This window comes from Coenobita brevimanus, chromosome 100 (assembly GCF_032717465.1).
Source record: "Coenobita brevimanus isolate Jiangsu-jjx chromosome 100, ASM3271746v2, whole genome shotgun sequence".
Classification (NCBI taxonomy): Eukaryota; Metazoa; Arthropoda; class Malacostraca; order Decapoda; family Coenobitidae; genus Coenobita; species Coenobita brevimanus.
Window position 1 is genome coordinate 19,161,142 of NC_137053.1, and position 15,729 is coordinate 19,176,870.

Here is a 15,729-nt window from a genome sequence, read left to right on the forward strand (position 1 = left end):
TCACCACTAGACGTGAGTTTGCACCTCTCTTCAGTGTCGTCTGCAGTGGGTAGTCCATCAACACGTCCCAGCAATGCACCCCTAGGCTACCTGCATCAGCTACTCTCAGACTCTGACAGTGAATAAACAGCAAGAACTCGCCACTAGACCACACGGGAATTTACAGTTTTGTGCAGTGAAAATAACAGTGTGTAATGTTAAGAAATTAGAATTCTTAGTACAAAGAATTAAGTGCTGAGTGCAACACTGATTTTATTGACGTTCAATGGAGCGCAAATTAGACTAGAGTGTGTAGTGTTAAGAAAATGGATTTATGAGAGCAAAGACTTAAGTGCAGAGTGCAACACTTATTTCATTAAGGTACAATGGAGCGCATGTAAGACTAGAGTGTGCAGTGTTAAGAGAATGGAATTCTGAGTGCAAATGACTAAGTTCTGTCCAAGACTTCATGTACAGTGTACTGTAGGTGCTTCAGGTACTCCTTTTTACAGTCAGAGTCTGAGAGGAGGCGGGTTATTCATCGAGATGGCCACGGACTTGTTGTAAGTACCCAGAATGTATCATATTGTACTGTATTTTCCATACTTACCTCCAAAACCTCATTTCACTCTTTTATGTCCCTTACTGGTGTGAATAGGGTCTTAGATGCTATGCATGTGCAGTAGGGAGGTGCTTCTCTGAGTTTGGCTACGTTTGGGTCCATAAGTACCAGTCCAGGAGCCAGGAACTTGTAAGTACCCAGAATGTTTAATATTGTATATTCCCACTTCTAAAACCTCATTCTCTGGTTCATTTGCATTCATTTAAGTCTTCTATGACCCTTATTGGTGTGAACTGGGTCTTTAGTAGGTGCTGTGCATGTCCAGTAGGGAGTTGTATGGGTGTTTTTCTGAGTCAGGTTAGGTTAGGGTCCATAAGTACAAGTCCAGGAGGCTTGGGCCCAGTTCCTGGACGGGACCACTTTCCGGACATGCCTTTGGCTCTATTACTTCGGATAGTAAAGAGATTACTGTATATATATATATATATATATATATATATATATATATATATATATATATATATATATATATATATATATATATATATATATATATATAATATGTGTATATATATATATATATATATATATATATATATATATATATATATATATCTACCTACCTATCTATCTATCTATCTATATATATATATATATATATATATATATATATATATATATATCTACCTACCTATCTATCTATATATATATATATATATATATATATATATATATATATATATATATATATACCTAGGCTGCTTCCCCCAGGGAAAGGGAGGTAGCCGAGACAGGACGACACACTCCCCATTTACTCATCCATTCAAACACATTCATTCGCATCTTAGCCCCAAAGGGAAGAACGGACAGATCCCCGCTATCTATATCTATCTATCTATCTATATCTATCTATCTATCTATCTATCTATATATATATATATATATATATATATATATATATATATATATATATATATATATATATATATATATATATATATATATATGGTTGACAGGGGCCGTAAAATTGCTGTGCACGTTACCCCTGTGGTCAGTACTGTCATTAGTAAGAAAAATTTACTGACGCTACCTTGTTGAAAAAGCGGTAAAAGAGAAACAAATGTGATGGAGAGATACGTCAAAGTTTTAGAAGAAAAGGGGGAGATAGGTACAGTAGGAAAGAATGGAGACCTGTTAAGGAAGGAGGATTATGAGAAATACATATCAATGTTAGGGGATCTCTCTCTCTCTCTCTCTCTCTCTTTATATATATATATATATATATAGATATATATATATATATATATATATATATATATATATATATATATATATATATATATGACAAAGACAGGAAAGAAATATGACAGAGGAAGGAGATATAAAGACGAAGAGAGGGAGCAAAACATTAAGGTGAGAGTGAAAGATGAAGAGGACGGGAGGAAAGATGTATGAAGCAGTAATGATGTAAGAGGAGAGGGGAGAAGTGAGAAATGACAAAAAAAACATGATAAAGTCATATCTGTGGAGAGGTGAATAAGGGAAGTAAATGAAGAGGAGAAGGGGAAGAGTGGTTAGAAGAGAGGTAAGAAAGGCGGAAGACAAGAGAGGGAAAGCTAGGAATATATGTAGAGAAAGCATTGGAGTGCATGTAAGAAAAGGAGAAAACAGAATACAAAAACAAGGAGGATGTAAGAGAAAATTCGCTGAGAAAGAAATTGAGAAGAAAAGTAAGATGGAAGAAGACGAAATGAGAACGAAATATAAATAAGAGAATAGAAGGAATAAAAAATAAAAAAGAGGAAAGTAAATGAAAAAGACACTGATATAAGAGAAAGATGAAAAGAAGGAAATCTCTGATGAAAGACGAAGGAATGGGTGTAATGAGAGAAAAGGGTTAAAACAGGAAGAGACGTAAAGTATTAAAAACAAATGAAAGGGGTAAATAGCGGGAATAACATTTCGTAGACTAATTGGGACGAATAAAGACATAGAAATCGAAGTGAAAATCTCGCCAAAAGTGATAAACTAAGAAACAAGACAAACAAGGGTGGACACTGGAAAAAGAAGGAATTGAAAGAAGTGTAGCCAGAAAGGGAAGTAAGAAAAAGAACTGAATAGCGTTGGGAAAGGAGGGCATGAGAAGCGATGATGAGAGTAGGAAAGTTCAGAATGGGAGAGAAGAATAGAGGGACGGAAGGGGAGGGATGAAAAGGAGAGGGATATGAAAAGGAAGATTAAGGAGAAAGATGATAAAGGGAGTGATGAGAAAGGGATGGATGGGAAGCAAAGGGTTATAGAAAGGAAGTGATAAGAAAGGGAGGGATGAGAGAAGATGGGATTAGAGAGGGAGGGATGACACTGGGAGGGACGCTGAATTGGAAGCAAATAAAAAATAAAAAAATGATGCAACAGGAGCACTCCAGAAGACAGCGCTCAAAGATGGGGTGAGTAAACGAGCAGTGTTAAGGAAGGTAATGGAAACATGACATGGATAGAGAGAGAGAGAGAGAGAGAGAGAGAGAGAGAGAGAGAGAGAGAGAGAAATCGCTTACCTCCATCAACACCTATACCAGATAAATCAGATCACCATCAGATTTAATGAACTCTTCATTGGCCCATGACTGATATTTCAAATATCCCCAAAATTTTGCCGAAATCTATTGATAACATTTTAATATATTTTGTGGACTAATAAACAAAAAACAGTCCTAAACTGGAACTTGAATTCGTAACACGACCAAAATTTTGCCAGCTCGTCATTGCTGCAGTGACCCACAAATCCTTAAAATTTCAATGAAATCCACTTATAACTTTTTGAGCTATTTGGTAAACAAACAAAAACACGGGGTGAATACATATCCTCCTTCGGTCATGGTCGTTTCAGCTGTAAGTCATTTAGGCCGTAACGTCCAAACTGGCAATCGGCCGAATCGCCTAACGGCCTAAACAGCCTAAATAACAAATTTTGAACAAAATGACATTGCTGAAGTTAGGTTTGGTTAGGTTAGGTTAGGTCAGGTTACGGCCTAAATGGCTAACTGCCGAAACGACCAGGACCTTCCTTCTGCAACTTCGATGGCAGAGGGGATAACTGAGGAAAAGCCCAGGGCTACGCAGCTCACGACGGAACAGAAGCGTAACACAACAAGCGGTGGGGAGTGTAACTGCAAGGAATGTGTCGGAACGGAATGTCAGCCACTGAGAAGAGTTGAGATTAGTTACTTGAAAGAGGAATATAAAATACAAAGACGCTTAACAACTGCCGTTTTATTCTTTACTTGAATAAGACGTCTAACACTAAGATCCATTAATCCACACCATCTATGGATAGGTGACTACCATCCACCTCCGGTAGCATTAGTTTTAGACTTCCGCGACCCAACCCATCCATCCACCTGCCTTTTAGGGGTTCAAACATAAGTAGAGCACATGACCGTTACTTCGCTGTAGTGTTTAAAAAACGGATCAAAGGCTCATAACCTGCAAAAAGCTGTCCTGTGTTCAGTTTTTGTTTTTTCTCTCTCTCTCTCTAAAAAACAAAAATCTGCAAGCTAGGAGTCGTAGTTTTTTTTTTTTTCTTTATGAGTTTAAACAATTGAAGTGGTTGGTAAACTTCCATAATATAAAATATAAAAACCATTGCAAATGAGTACTGAAAGAAAAATTAATGGACAGCTGATAAACGGTGCGAGACAAGATATCAAGGGAGGATAGGCAAACAATGCAAGAATATTACAGGAAAAGGAAGAGATATGAGAATTCTACTGCTAAATAGGAGGAAAGGTGAACTACACAAAATTAATTACTCACCCAAAACAGTAACATCATAACCCCATAATCTAAAAAAATGGCAAGAAATTCACAAGATCTCTTTCAAAAATATATGAAAGCTTAATAAAACTGGAGCAGACAGACCGAGAAGAATGTTTGTTAGAAGTTTGTCATATTTTGAGGGGTAACTGCACAACAAGAATAAAAACAGCTACAACGATATCAGAGGCTACGACATCTACAACAACAGCAACAAATACAACGACTACTGCAACAGCAACAACAACTGCTACAGAAATGGCTACATGCACTATAACAACTACAACAGGAACAACAACAACAATATCAGCAACGCCAAGTAATGCAATTGCAACAACTTCAACAGCAATAACAGGAATACAGAACCACAACCTAACTACAGCAGTAACAATAACAACTATCGCAACAATACCTACAACTGTAACAACAGCAGTAACACCACAAGCAACACCAGCAGCAGCATCAGTCGTGTCGTAAGCAACAACAAAAAAAAAAAAAAAGACGCAATACGTGAATTAATATATAAAACTGGGGGGGGGGGAGCAGAATGGAACATAAAAAAAAAAAAATGTTACAAACACCCAATACCATCTACTGTTTCAAGAAGCCTCATTAGGCACCGTGGACAACTTCATAACCCCAAGTATGTAATCTTGTAGCAGAGGGACGCCGAAGGTCATCTGGTGTGCCATAGCACCCCAAAATAATGATTATCACTAAAATTCAGTTTATCAGTTTCATGAAATTTGTTTTTATCTACGAAATATTCATTTACTAACTATGTTCTAAACACTAATCAGTGACTGAGTAAAATATGTAGTGAATCAAAAATAGGCAAAAAATATATTGTTTTCCATTGTACAGAAATATATAAAAGCCAAAGCATTCACCCATGAATGCATATCACCTGCCATCACTAGGAAACTAGATCAGTAATCGTCTGGCAATCGGAAGTATTTCATTGCAGCTTCACAAAAAAAAAAAAAAAAAAAGTCTTAGGATTTCACTGTTTATTCCTGCTATCATGCTAGCATTCAGAGGCCTGAAGTCTGGGGTATAATAATGGAGAATGTCATTGAGCATAACAGGCCTTAGAAGATTTTTCTAATAGCTTCTCTTTATATAGTCTTGCTCCTCGTTAAGGATACGATAGAAAGTGGTGAATAATGGCAAGCTAAAAGAGAAAGCTAAATGGTATTTTTTGTTGCATTTTTTTCTGGCAATCAGGTGCAACCCTTATCATTGCAACTACGCCAAAATTATTTACAAACAAGCCTGTCCACAGAGTTTTGGTACAATCTGCTCACTTGATTCTGAGATATTTGGGGAACAGCCAGACACACACACAGACACAGTCACATATACAGACACAGGCACTTGCATTATTGCCTGGCTAGGTGGACGATAACAAGCAAAACACAAACATATAAATAAAACTTCAGGCTACCTGGAAAACCCAGCACCTCCACTAACAGGAGAATGTATAAGGACGACTTGGGAGGACTGATAGGCCTGGTACTACACAATTACTTGCAGAGAAGTACAATATTTTTTTTTTATAGGTGACAATTTATGGCAACAGTCACATGTGAACCGTTTACCAACACTCGACGTGCGAAATTATGCAAATATATAAAGTTTTTTGTTAAATGTAGAGGAGGAAAGGGTGGCTGAGATTGTGGCGGATGGAAGGGTGCAAGGAATAAATGTGTTGGGAGAGTTAAATGATTCTTTGATCACGAAGGAGGAAGTGGAGAAGGCAGTAAAGGAGATGAAAACAGGGAAAGCTGCAGGTAATGATGGGTGTGCTGTGGAATGCCTGAAGGGTGGTGGAGTGACTATTGTTGACTAGTTAGTAAGATTGCTGAATGTGTGCTTTGAGAAAGGTATGGTGCCAATTGACTGGGCAAGTGCTTGTGTGGTCCCGTTGTATAAAGGCAAGGGTGATAAGTATGAATGTACTAGCTTTAGGGGTATAAGTCTGTTGAGTGTTGTAGGTAAGGTGTATGGTAGAGTGTTAATTATGAGAGTTAGAGAGGGTACAGAGGGAGTGATTAGTGATGAGCAGTGTGGCTTTAGGAGAGGGAGGGGATGCGTTGATCAGGTGTTTGCTGTGAGACAAGTGTGTGAAAAGTATTTAGCGAAAGGCAAGGATGTGTTTTGGGCATTTATGGATTTAGAGAAAGCGTATGATAGAATTGATAGGGAGGCTTTGTGGACTGTTTTAAGATTGTATGGACTTGATGGTAGGTTACTAAAAGGGGTGAAAAGTTTTTATGTAAATAGTAGAGCGTGTGTAAGAGTGGGAAATGCTGTGAGTGATTGGTTTCCCGTGAGAGTGGGGCTGCGACAGGGATGTGTGATGTCGCCTTGGTTGTTTAATATTTACATGAATGGTGTTGTAAGGGAGGTGAATGCAAGAGTTTTAGGTGGAGGTCTGAGTCTGGTGAATGCTGATGGTGGAGAGTGGAATCTGAAGCAGCTGTTGTTTGCAGATGATACTGCACTGGTGACTGATTCAGAGGAGAGATTGAGACAGTTGGTAGAGGAGTTTGGAAGGGTGTGTGAAAGGAGGAAATTGAAAGGAAATGAGAATAAGAGTAAAGTGATGAAGTGTACGAGGTTGATAGATGGTAGGGGGATGAATATAGTTTTGAATGGTGAGTTGCTTGAGGAGGTAGAGTGTTTTAAATATCTAGGGTCACATGTTGCTGTGGATTGAAGAATAGATGCAGAAGTGAAGTTTAGAATAAATGAAGTAGGAAAGGTGCTGGGAGGAATGAAAAAAGTGTTTAAGTGTCGTTCGCTTCGAATGGATGTAAAGAGAAGGCTGTATGAGGGTGTTGTGGTACCGACTGCGTTATATGGGGCTGAAACATGGAATATGGGTGCAGCAGAGAGGAAAAGTTTGAATATAATGGAGATGAGGTGTCTGAGGAGTATGTGTGGAGTGACGCGGATGGATCGGGTGTGAAATGATGAAGTGCGAAGGAGAACTGGAGTTGTTCGGGAGATGACTGGTAGAGTTGAGCAGAGGGTGTTGCGATGGTTTGGTCATATGTAGAGAATGGATAATGAGCGATTGGTGAAAAAGATAACTAGATCTGATGTGAGAGGTGTAAGGCTGAGAGGAAGACCACGAATAGGATGGATGGACAGTGTGAAGAGAGCGTTGGATGCAAGATGGATGTCTGTTGAGCAAGGAAGAGTGGCTGTGCGTGACAGAAATAAATGGAGAGAAATTGTGAATGAATAAGTGATGACACAGCCCTGAGGGGATATTCTCCTGCATTTTGGTCTGATCAGCTAGTCAGGTCATGTGCGGGTAAGGGGATGGGTCTGTTATGATGTGGCAGGGGTAAACCAGTTCTGCTGTCGGGCCCTGCTGTGGATGTCACTGATTGGATTGCGCAGTTGACCCTTGTGCGGTGTGGTGCGGTGAGGATCTGTCCGTTCTCCCCTTTGGGGCTAAGATGCGAATGAATGTGTTTGAATGGATGAGTAAATAGGGAGTGTGTCGTCCTGTCTCGGCTACCTCCCTTTCCTTGGAGGAAGGAGCCTAGGTATATATATATATATATATATATATATATATATATATATATATATATATATATATAAAGTTTTTTGTATGGAATTATGCATGCGATGTAATGTATCTTGATAATTATGCATGTGTGAAATTGTGTACATATATACATGAACAATATGTGTGGAACTTTGTATATGTATATCGTATGTGAAATTTTTTACATGTGTATGTGAACTTATGAATATATCAACGCCGTATACACCATAGGTTATCTGGGGTGCCACTGCATCCGAGTCATACTGTGGGATTACATATAGCCAAGACAGTACAATAATGGCCTGTAAGACAGGTAAGCTACGTGGGGCCTCAACTCTTTTCCATGGTAAGTACGCGGTATATTAACTTGTGATTTTCTAAAGGTGAGGGGTGTGATTGCATCCTAGATTACAAATACAGGTAATCTAGGATATAGAATCTAGGTCGGGGTCGTGCAACTATAGGCCCGTGGGTTAATATTTTGTGTCCCAGGATCCCTGAGTGCTCCTGGGCCACGAGATTACATGCAGAGCAATTTCATCTCTCTCTCTCTCTCTCTCTCGAACCGAAATTGACAGCAGGCTTGCTTATCCAGAGTTGCCAGTTCATCTATTTTACCACTAGATCTATTCCTAGCGATATTAATTTGATCTAGAATTACATACTGCCATTTAAAGCTTAATTTCCTGTGATTCTTGAGTTTGGATATTCAAAAAACTCTGGGGCAAATCTAGAGATTATACCAGTTTCCTAACAACATTAACTAACCTAAGTTATGTTTGTCATTAAAAAAAAAAAAACTGTAAACGTGGCAACCCTAACAGGAGGTCCAGTATTCAGTCTGCCGCTGTTCTGCAGCAGATATAGTCATGCACATCTTTGTCATTATTACTCAAAAAGTGTTTGGGCAAGAAAAGGAAGTTTTTTGACATGAACAAAACCTTTAAATACGAAATGGGAAGAATACTCGTATATTTTCACTGAAAATGATAATTAACCACTATGCCTCGTGTGTCGAAAAATAGTTTTTGTCGTGAAGGAATATAATATTAGGCGACATTCTGAGACATTATATAAAGCACAGTATGCTCAGTATGTGGGAAAATCGTGCAGTGATATATTGATGGAGATATAGATCAAACATCAGAAGCAGAAGGAGGTCATTGTAACTTTGGAAAACCTCAAGCAGCAAGTCTTAGTGCATCATATGGAGTTACTATGATGCTTGTGAATACTGGAAAGCATTTCGGGACGGAGAATTAATAAAACAATGTGCAGCGAAAGTGACACGAGTGTTTAATGAAGAAAAGGTGACAAAAAATTTGAAAGCATGTCATTATCTTATCAAACAGGTTGAAGACAAGTGGCAATGAACACGTCTTATTGAAACTGAAAAAAATATAACGAAACATTGAGAGGACTTTTCATTGGCTTTGAGCGAGTGTTGACTTAAGTGTTATAAGGGCACTTCCACACGTGTACTCGAACATGTGTGGACAACACTGCTGGCAGCATGTTTGGATACATGTATGCTGCAGTATTTGGACGGAAGTATGCAAACATGTTAGAGTGCAGCTTCAAACCTGCTGGCAGCAGAGATGATGGGATAATTGTGTCCATACGAGGCACCTGAGACTTTATCATGATGTTGCCAACATGATCTGAACACTGCTGGTCGTAGCATGTTTGCATCTTGTTCGTTACTGCGTTGTTTACATATTATCAGTACTTACTCCAGCACACATGCAGACGCGCCCTAAGGCAGTTGCTCATATTTGCACGCATCGTAGATGAAGATTTCGTGGTGCATGAAGAATTGTCAAAATGCAATCACTGAGTCATGGTACAAGAGGTTCAGATATTAATGCTGCCCTCTAATCCGTGGTCAACGAATATGGTGGATTTCAAAAGGATTACTGCATTGTAACAGATGGTGCAAGAGAAATGGTTGGCAGTTTTGTGGGGTCAGTTGGTTTACTGAAGAAGAATATTGCATTCCATTTCGCTGCACTATTATATAAAAAGACACAGGATGTGGTAAGTTATTGCATATGAGTGATGTCATGAAGTGTTGTCAGCAGAGTGTACTTAATTAGAGGTGGTAATAAGTCACAGAGAAATAGAAAATTCATATCTTTCTCGGAAGAACTGAATGCAGAGTACAGTGACCTACCATTGTATTCAAGTATTAGGAGGCTGAGTGCTGGGAAAACTCGCCAGCATTTCTTTCCTCTGCAGAAAGAAATACTTTCATTTCTTCAAAATGAGGAGCTGAATAATACAGAAGTGTACCAAACTCAGCTACAAGATAAAGACATTTTTTTGTTCCCTGGCATTCCTGACAGACATGACTGCCCACTTGAATGTAGGCCTACTGAACCTGAACTTGCAAGAAACACAACAAAATGTTCCCTAGCTGGTTGGATACATTGAAGCTTTCCACAAGAAATTGCAGCTATTCAGTTTGTGTTTAAGGAGAATGCATTGCTACACTTTGTTGTTTGACGTGAATTAGTTGCAGATTATAATGAAGCAGACTCTTCACGTTTTATCAGAAAAAATGAAAAGGTATATATATTGTCAGTTTGAGAGGAGATATGGAAACATGAAAAAAATGAAATCCAGTCTTATTTTGCTCGGTAGCCTTCTGGAAGCTAATGTGGAAACAGTTACCAGAACTTCAGCCTGAACCGTGTGAACTGCAGTCTAACCCACTGTTGCATACAAGGAAAAATGAATTTGAAGAGAATTTCTGGAAGTTGGTCAGGAAGGAAAGTATTCCTAAACTGAGAGACTTTGCACTAGAATTGCACTCACTGTTCGTCAGTGTGTGAATATACCTTTTCTACCTTGAAAAAAGTAAAACTCAAGACCCGAAATCAAATTGCAAACAATCCGTTGGATGTTTGTCTTCGACCTTCTACCACCAGCATCAGTACTGATTTGGAGACATTGATAAACAAGCCTCGAAATCAGATGTCTCATTAGTAGGTAAGAATGTACAAAAATTATCTTATTATAACGTCAGTTCTGAAAATATTTTTAAATTTATATTTTAATGTCCATTCTCTGGAGAGAACCTGTTCACTCCAATATATTACTAAAAATAATTAGTTATATCTTTTAATCTGAACTGTATCAGGTTGACGTCTTAAATGTGCGCTTTCTTTTGTGTCCCGCGACTTTTAAAATTTATTTCGAAGTGGCCTACAGTTTCGAAGAAGTTGGACCACCCTGATCTAGGTAATCTAGGTAATACAGTAAATAGCAAATATTGTAAACAATGGCAATAAATACTGTATCATACTATAGGTAGGTATTCATATAAGTCGTATTTGCTTAAAAGGATATCGTTAGTAGCCTTACTACACACCCATAAAATAAAATTGCCATCATAGACATTAATTTATCAAAATAACAAAGATTATTCCCACTTAAGAATACTTGTCATACCACGTTGAGTGCACCGCTTCCCGTCCGATCAGCGAAGTTAAGCAACGTTGGGTCTGGTTAGTACTTGGATGGGTGACCGCCTGAGAACACCAGATGCTGTTGGCATCCCTACGTGTCAAGTGGGGTTGGTCGAGGATTAGTGCCCCTCCCTGTAAAACAATTAACTCTAAGCCCTTGGCCACCCCGCCATGGCGTCTGGCAATGAATGAATGAATGAAGAATACTTGTAAAAGAACCCTCCGAATGGAAAATGGCATTGTTACTCAAAAATAAATTGCACAGGAGACTAAACAAGGAGCGAATAAAAAAGTGAAAGTAGTAGAAATACGGAGAACACTCTCGAGCAGAGAAAGGAAAATATTAATTTAGATAAAAACTTGCGTCTTCGAATCTATATTATAATGATCCAAATTCTGAATGTTTGTTCAAGTAACACAGCAAAGATGACGAAACGCAGAGCAATTTTTGTTAGAGCAAGGTAACGTTAAAATGCTCAGACATGAAGAATAAAACAATTTCCAGTCCAATCGGGTCACCGGCTCCAAAGTTATGACTCATTCTGGTCTTTTGCTTCAAATTTAGTATTTGCTTTTACTGGAGGGGATGAATCCCTTCTTAGTCCAGCACTGAAATTACCAGTATGACAGAAGAGAGAAGAGTGACTTGTTTGTTGCATTATTACTCTCTCGCCTCTCCTTCCCACCTAATACTTCTAAAATTGAATGCTATGATGCTTTAGTATAATAGTAAACATTACTCACCTGCACTCTCTCTCTCTCTCTCTCTCTCTCTCTCTCTCTCACACACACACACACACACACACACACACACACACACACACTCTTTTCTCAACGGGTGTCCGAGCAGGATAAAAATAAGGGAAAATCCCTTGCTCCGCCTCTCTCACGGCAAGATTAATTCAAATTTATGTTACCTTTAGACTGAAAAAAGGAATTGGCATCGAGCGGAGGCCGCCGATGGCGGCCTTTAAGCAAGGATTAAAAAATAAAAAGGAATTTATGGTTTATGGTGAGGATATCCTTTTCCACGTGATAATAGCAGTTCTCTCCTTCCATTCCTTCACCTCTTCGTATTCTCAACCCTTCTATTTTTTCACCCCTTCCCTTCTATTTCACTCTTTTCCCTCAGCTTAATTTAGAGCAAAATGAATATAAGATGTGAGACAGTACTGTGTCCTACTATGAGGTTCCGGTCAGGTGCTTAGGCTAACTTTCGCAAAATGAAATAAAAATAAAATGAGTACAATCTGAGTTGTGACAAAACTGTGTTAACTCTGTGTCTTGTGCATATGATACTCGCTTCTTGACCTCTCCAGAAGCTCTTTTGGTGTCTCATTTGTCTGTTGCACTCCTCATATCCTCTTCTTTCTCCTTCTGTTCTCTCCTCCTCTCTCTTGTCCTGCTTATAAAATGGATGCAGTCAGCATGTGCCAAGCAACATCTAACTAAATCTTCCATTTTTTGATGTGATGATTAGATCATAAACAATGTTATTTATCAATTTATTTTATACATAGACCTTAATATATTCGATTTGTTTTCTGGGAAGGAAGGACCAGGGTGTGGCATCTTGACTTTAGTTGGGCGAATGTGTCAATCACTTTGTCATAATCAAGGCTTCCAACCAGCTCTCTCCCAGTTGACAACACTGCCAGATCACTGAGCCTCTCCTGGCTCACGGCGTGCCTAAGCCAAGTATGTAGTCGGTGAAGAGCACTAAGTGATCGCTCACAACTGCAGCTACTGACCGGGATGGTAAGGAGCACCTGTAAGATAGTCTTCAGTGATGGGAGCATCATGGGATCAAGGAACCTGAACACACTCAGAATGTCTGGGATGGTTTCTGGCCCTTTCCTGCTCAAAAAGCTTTCCACCACCATGACCTCTTCTGGGACTAGTTGGATGTTGTATTGCGAGGCTAGTTTCTCTAGGGACTGCATGAACAGGAAGATTTCAGAGGCCGGGCGACATGCTTGGATGCCAATCATGACTTCTCTCCCAACACTAGAAAAACATTAAGCAAGTCTGATCTGGAGCCACAGGACATCTCCACAACAAAGTCATCCATCTTCTTCTGTTTCCTTCTCGGACCGAGAGAGGACTCCTGGATGTTGTTCCCCACACATGCTGCCTTTGTCATGGCATAGATATCTTCAGCCACCTGTGGAGTTCGCTGGCTAACCAGGGTGTCATGGACTGCAGTTTTGTCTTGCACTGCCTGTGCCAGGTCGACGGTTTCTTTCTGGAGAACCTTATGAAACCCTTCAGTGATGCCAAGCAACATTTTGAAGACAACCAACAGGTAGATCACAGGGAGTATGGATGATTTGAATGCAGACCTAATGCTGTTGGTGTTCTGATCTTCTCAAAGAGATTTCATGACAGCAGGAAAATTCTTCAGGAGTGCATTAACAGAGGACAGCTGACATGACCACCGGGTGTTTAATATTTGTACATGCTCTCTCTGCTCATTGTGGAGCTCTTTCTGAACGGCAGCAACTGGTCATGGTTAACTGGAGACACACAAAAAAATGAGTAGACGTTTTCAAGCAGTTAAAAAAAAATCACTGGCTTCAGGAATGGCCTTGCAGGTGTGGCAAAGGACCAGGTTTAGGTCATGTGCATAGCAATGCACATAAAATGCCTCTGGATGTTTCTCCTGAAAACGAACTTACACCCCTCGAACAGATCCACTCATCGCTGCTGCATCATCATATGTTTAGGAGACAACTTTCAGGTCAACAATGTTGTTGGACACAAGACCCTGCTCGACCGCATTTGTGATCGCTTCTGCACCATAGCCATCCAGTTTCTTCAGGCAAAGGAAACTTTCCTTGATGTTACCTTCTGGTGGAACATAATGCACACATACAGTGAGCTGTTCTGTGTGCCCATCCTTGGCTTCGTCTGCCATTATCGCAAACATCTTTGATCCCTTTACTTCTTGAATAATCTGTGCTTTGACCTCTGTGGAGCAACATTCATTTAATTCATTTTGAGAATAAGACGAGAGGACTGTACAAATGGCGGGAGCTTTGCATCTCTGCAGGAAAAGGTAGAACTTTTGCAGCAGCTGCATACATTCAAGGAAGTTCCCTTGGTTAGAGCTGTCATCCGTTTCACTGTGGCCACGAAAAGAAATGCTCTGTTGGGCTAGAAAGAGTGTAACCGAAATAATGCGGGATAAATACCGGTACTCTCTTCTTTTACTGAGCTCAGCTACACTAGCAGTTTTAGCTGCTCAGCTACATCACCATGAACTTTGCTTGCTTTATAGCTCATCTGTGCTACCATGGATGCTTTGTGTAATGAAGTTTTCTCATGATCCCTAAACGAATCCAGAGCCCTCTTCCAGTTGTTGTAGCCAGTAGAGGATAGACCATCATTCTTCTGCCTACATTGCTGCTTGCTGAATAGTCTGCAGCAGAAGCAGAAGGCGGAATTTTGGCTGATTGAATACTCTGTCCAGTTATTGGTGTCGTACCAGCTCCTTTGAAAGGACCTCTTCTGAAGTTCCAATTGTTTGAAAGAAAACTGGATATCTTTTACTTGCTTTGCACCTGTGTCTGGGCTTCCTAAATCTGTCTCATTAGCACCCTCTCCTTTTTTCCCCTCGTCTCTTCTCCCTGGCTCATCTGTGAAGCAGCAGTAAGCGACAAGTTTTAGGCCTTTACTTTTACCTCCCACAACAAAACTTAACAACTCTATCAACTGTTTCATTTGCTCAACGATTTACAGTACTTAGTCAAAAAAAAAAAAATTCCTTTTATTTTTATATGTTACTAATCACTTTCCTTTACACTGTACACACACACACACACACACACACACACACACACACACACAATTAATTAACTACAGTACTTAGTCATCTTTGAATGGCACACTAATGTGTATGGGGAAATCATACAAAACACACTCAAATAATGGGTCGATTTTATTTTCTTCTTAATAACTGAAAGTGGCACTGAGTAGACTTTTTTTCCAATAAGAGGATGTAGCAATTTACTTTGTAAATAATATTAACATTACATTATCACAGTGAGTGCAGGCTAGCTACACACACACACACACACACACACACACACACACACACACACACACACACACACACACACACACACACATTAACTAAGCAACTAACTAGTCATCTTTGAATGGCACTATTGGCATACTGATGTTTATGGGAAAATCATACAAAACGCAAGCAAATAATGGGTCGATTTTTCTTATCTTCTATATAATTAAAAGTGCCACTGATTGAGTAGAGTTTTTTTTTTTTTTCAATAGGAAGATGAAGCAATTTACTTGTAAATAACATTAATGTTACAATA

The 15,729-nt window shown here is 39.3% G+C and overlaps 1 protein-coding gene and 1 pseudogene across 1 annotated transcript in view; one reads left to right on the forward strand and one right to left on the reverse strand.

Annotated features, from left to right (window-relative positions):
- LOC145414607 (synaptogenesis protein syg-2-like) overlaps nt 1-15,729 on the reverse strand; it is a 629,376-nt gene that overhangs the window by 154,247 nt on the left and 459,400 nt on the right. The window lies entirely within an intron of this gene.
- LOC145414728 (5S ribosomal RNA) lies at nt 11,362-11,480 on the forward strand (annotated as a pseudogene).